This window comes from Microtus ochrogaster, linkage group LG1 (assembly GCF_000317375.1).
Source record: "Microtus ochrogaster isolate Prairie Vole_2 linkage group LG1, MicOch1.0, whole genome shotgun sequence".
NCBI classification, from domain to species: domain Eukaryota; kingdom Metazoa; phylum Chordata; class Mammalia; order Rodentia; family Cricetidae; genus Microtus; species Microtus ochrogaster.
In genome coordinates this window covers 56,746,725-56,751,800 of record NC_022027.1, presented here as the reverse complement: position 1 = coordinate 56,751,800, position 5,076 = coordinate 56,746,725, and positions in this window count along the sequence as shown.

Below are 5,076 nucleotides of genomic sequence, written 5' to 3'. Positions count from 1 at the left end.
ATCTTCGTCAGTGGTGACCCCGACTCTGTTTCTGCCTCTGGCCAGCCAGGATTCAGGACTCACTAAGGCTTCGAGCTTCCTCCCCCAACTTGTGAATGATCACAGCCTTTGCTTACCTTCTCCTCTGCTCAGGTGTTTTTGTGTAAATCCACCTATCTGGCAGACTCATAGCTTGCCTGCACTGAGGCTTCTGGGTAGACACTAATAAACTGTCCTGGTGCTTCAGGTTGGGCTTGTTTTTTAATACTGAAACTAAGAACCTCAATAGGGAACCCCAATTTCTCCTGTATCTATCTCAATTGCTTTCTGTTTCTGTACACAGCTGATTTGGGGGTGGAAGACCAGAGAGAACTCCTCTGCCTCTTTTAAGACTGGAAATCCTCAAGGGGAGGGGAGGGGAGAGTTACAGGCAGGGTGTACGTATAAGCCTGAAAAGAAAATTGGTAAATTTCTGAATTTAATTCTAATCTGATCTAACTTAAAATCCTCATGGTGTTTCAGCTCATTTGAGTACTACAAGTCAGATAAAGAGGCCCTAAGTCTCATGTGGAAGTTTAGTGAGTTGTGAGCATCAAGGGCAAGTTATATGGAAGAAGGAAGGAAGGAAGAAGGAAGGAAGGAAGAAAGGAAGGAAGGAAGGAAGGAAGGAAGGAAGGAAGGAAGGAAGGAAGGCAGAACCTCCTACCTCTGACCACAGACAAAACTGCACTAATAAGCACGGCATTCCAGCACAGAGGTATGTCTGGATTTTAAGTGTACTAAAATGCACAAAGCCCAGTTTGATTGTGAATGCATGTTTTGCCAGCACTCAGGAGGTACAGGCAGGAGAATCGGGAATCTTGGGGCTATCCTTACAATTTTAATAGCTGTGCATTGCCCACTTCTGTTTGACCTGGTATCCTTGTGCCCAGCAGATGAATCCTCCTTGGAAGGTACAGACAGATGCTCTGGGCACCGCTAACCCATGGATCCAGAACAAGCCATGTCTTTTACCAGAAGCAAAGCTGTGTTTTATGTGTAAAATCATGAAGTATGAAGAAAGCAAAATCACCATATTTTTTGTAAAAACCAGTTAATCAAGTCTTCCATGTGTCCATATTTGAATGAGATTTATAATCTCATTGGACAGAACATAAACTTTCCTAATGTCTCTACATAATAGTCTATCTTTCCCATAGACTACCCTACAAATCCCTAAATTTAAAATTTTAAGGTTTGGTCTTAAAATATAAGCAGTTCTGCTAGTACTGGGCTTTGAACCCTGGGATTTGTCCATGTAAGGTAGTTACTTCAGTGCTGAGCTATGACTCCAGCCCTGTCTTAATTTGTTTTTAAAAATTTCTATAAAGAAAGCAGCTTTAAACAAATGGGCCAAGAAAGCGCGGAACCGATATAAAGAAGGAAATGACACCACCCCCAACTTCATCTTTTAGGAAAATCCATCTCTATGTGGGCAGTTAGCCCCAGGAAGGATGCTGGCAATGGAAGCCACAGTTGTTACAGCCACGTCCTGGGAGAAAGGAGCAGCAGGACATACAGGGTGCCTGCAGCTGCGGTGCTACCCTGCAGCCTCAATGCTTCCCCTGCAGCCACAGTGCTACCCTGCAGCCACGGTGCTCCCCCTGCAGCTGTGGTGCTTCCCTTGCAGCCTCGATGCTCCCCCTGCAGCTGTGGTGCTTCCCTTGCAGCCTCGATGCTCCCCCTGCAGCTGTGGTGCTTCCCTTGCAGCCTTGATGCTCCCCCTGCAGCTGCAATGCTCCCCCTTGCAGCCGCGATGCTCCCCCTGCAGCCTCGATGCTCCCCCTGCAGCCTCGGTGCTCCCCCTGCAGCCTTAGTGTTCCCCCTGCAGCCTTGGTACTCCTCCTGCAGCTGTGCTGCTTCCCTTGCAGCCTCGATGCTCCCCCTGCAGCCTCGATGCTCCCCCTGCAGCCGCGATGCTCCCCCTGCAGCCTCGGTGCTCCCCCTGCAGCCTTAGTGTTCCCCCTGCAGCCTCGGTACTCCTCCTGCAGCTCTCTGTGCAGCAGGAAGAAATAAGTGGCAGAGATTCAGAGACTGGTGGTGGTGTTTGTTATCCAATGGTTTCTCCTGAAGGGAGGGGAGATGTGAAGTTTAGCTGACTTCAGGGACAATGAACACATGATGGACACTCTTAGACCTGCGGCCAGCATGACAGCTCACTGAGAACTGGAAAGTGACTGCAGTTAGCAAGGTTACAAGGTTTCGTGAGTCATCCTCAGCATTGTGGGTGCAGAGCAGGCAGAGTTCATAAGAGTTTGAGTTTTATCAAATAAATACAACCAAATAGAGTTGAGAGGTGGGCCAGGGAGTTGTTAGAACATCCTACTACTAGCTTTTGATAAGCAAAAGTATCTTAAAATAACCACCAAATAAGAGACTATAGTCAGTTTTGACACAGTCTGTTGCCAGGCAGGGACTTGGGTGAGCGGAGCACCAAGGGTACGAACTGAAAGCATTCGTTGTGCTTTGTTCTTTTGTCATATGGATCGAAGCCCTCAGAAAAAGCCACATGTGTCAAAAATCTCATCATGATAAAGATGGGCTGTATGGTTCAATGGATAGCATGCTGGACTTCTGGGTGCTTCAGAAATTCAAAAGCTCCTACCAGGATGATTGACTAAGAATGTTATTATGTAGAGGAGGATGTTGCAGATCAGTAGACAGATTATCTTGGACTACCTTTGGCCCACCTCTGTATCTGGCCTAACACCCTTCTCAACTATCAGATAAAAACCTTTGGAATGTATTAGCAAGACCAGTCCGGAGATGCTGTAAGATCTAAAACATGCGACAAAGGGTCCTCCCACTGTAAACCAACACAGCAATGTACTGAAGCAGCCTAAAGACCGTTCTGTCTGGTGACTGCAGGCGTTCACGCCATCACTTCCATGGGGCAGTTTGATCACTTGTCTCTGGCTCAGGATAAATGATCCCTTATGCTCTTTGAGGTATGGCTTTGTGTTCTGTAAGGAGTTTTAGCATCCCTTTGGTTTGGTCTACAGTACACTCTGAGCTGACTGCTGGAGAGCCTCTTACTGTTTTCACAACATTTGGTCAGAACTCTTCATTTACTAGCGCTCAGCCATGATTTCTTTTTTGTTGTTTTTCTTGATGCTCTTCTAATATCTAATTTTGGGTTGCTGAAGCTCGTCAGTTAAGAGCACTTGCTGAAGACTTGACTTCAGTTCTCAGCGTACACAGCCCTTAAACCACCTGTAATTCCAGCTCCAGGGCATGTCTCTCTCTCCTCTGTTCTCCATGGTACCTGTAACTCCAGCTCCAGGGATGTGTCTCTCTCCTCTGTTCTCCATGGTACCTGTAACTCCAGCTCCAGGGCATGTGTCTCTCTCCTTTGGTCTCCATGGTACCAGGCATGCAAGTGGTGCAAACAACACACATGGGTAAAACCATTGCACACAGAATCATCTTTAATTCTGGGGTGCTTTTCTGTGCCTGTTGCCTCTTTTTGGCTTAGAAGTTTTATGAGTCAGTGATCATAAAGATGTCAAAGATATGAGCCAGTCATTTTCCAGCTCAACAAGGAAAAGATGACAGGAATTTCTATAGAATGTGCAATGGCCTCACAGGGAAACTCAAGACAACATACAGCATGCCCTGCTCCCGGGTTGTAAGGAACCTTATTGGGAAGTTTCTTGAATCCACCCATGCATGTTCTTGAGCCCACACATGTTCCTGAAACTGTGCAGGATAAATGCAGAGCTTGGAGTGCTGAGCTACTCCTAGAAGCAACACAGAAATCTCAAGCAAACCACAGATCTCTCCAACTACCACGGAAGGCTTCAATTTTTAGGGAATAAAAGATGCTAAAATGGAAAACAAAAAGAAAAAAGGAAATATTTGAGCCAAAAAGAAAAGACATTTGGTACTCCATCTGGTTTTACGTGTGGTGACTATGTTAATTTAACTGGCAGGCACTAGAAATGGCAAGCTCTTGGATCCCCCAAACTGGCTCTTTTTGTTAAATGCTAAACAAGAAGCTCCAGGAAACAACTAAAGACCGTAAGACAGGTGGCCTGCTTTAACTGTACTTTTAGGTAGTCTTGAAGAAATGATGAAATTTCTATTTTTTTAAGAAATATTTTAGAGACTATTGATATTTTAAAAAATGTTAGGGATCAGGAAATACATTTTGAGAGGCCATGTCAGAACTGAAGTTAAGGCCTAGCAAACCTTTCTCACCCCCACGCTCGCACGTCTGTCTATATCCTTGCTTCTCTCCCTTCAACACCCTCCCCCCCTGTTCTCTCCTTCAGTACCTGGGCAAAACTGTCTGCATCAAATGTTAAGGGCTCTCTTTTGAGATGAAGCTTAGAGGAAAAGTGATCTTTATACTATTTATACCTCTAGATGTGCAGAGGATCCCTTGGATCTTTGTTGAAGTGGCTCTCAGTAGCCCATCTCTGTTCCTCTCTGCCACCCACTGACCTAAGAAGCACTCCCTCAGTACCAGGGAACCCACAGCTGCCACACTCTCCTAAGACCCAGAGAAGGCAGCAGAAACCAAGGAATGGAACAACACTCCTTCAACAAAAACAAGACCAGATATCAACATCTACAGGCAACTCAACCACCCTAACCCCAGATACCTAGACACAAACACAAACGGCCAAGCCAAGATGCCTCCAGCAGAACCCAGTAACCCAACTCCAGCAGGACACGAGAAAGGCAATACAGCTGAAATACAAGACAAGGACTTCAAAATAGCAATTATGAACATTATTAAGGACCCCAAAGAAGATATGAAGACACAAACAGTAGAAGGAAACGAATAAAACAGTTCAAGACCTGAAAGTGCAAATAGAAGCATAAAGAAAACTCAAGTGGAAAATTGAAAAGGGAAAACTTAGGAAGTCAAACAAAACCCTGAGAGGTGAGCCTTGCCACCAGAGTGCAAGACATGGCAAAGAGACTCTTCAGGTGTTGAAGACAACGTGGAAGACACGGCAAAGAGACTCTCCAGGTGTTGAAGATAAAGAAGAAGACAAGGCAAAGAGACTCTCCAGGTGTTGAAGACAACGTAGAAGACAAGGCAAAGAG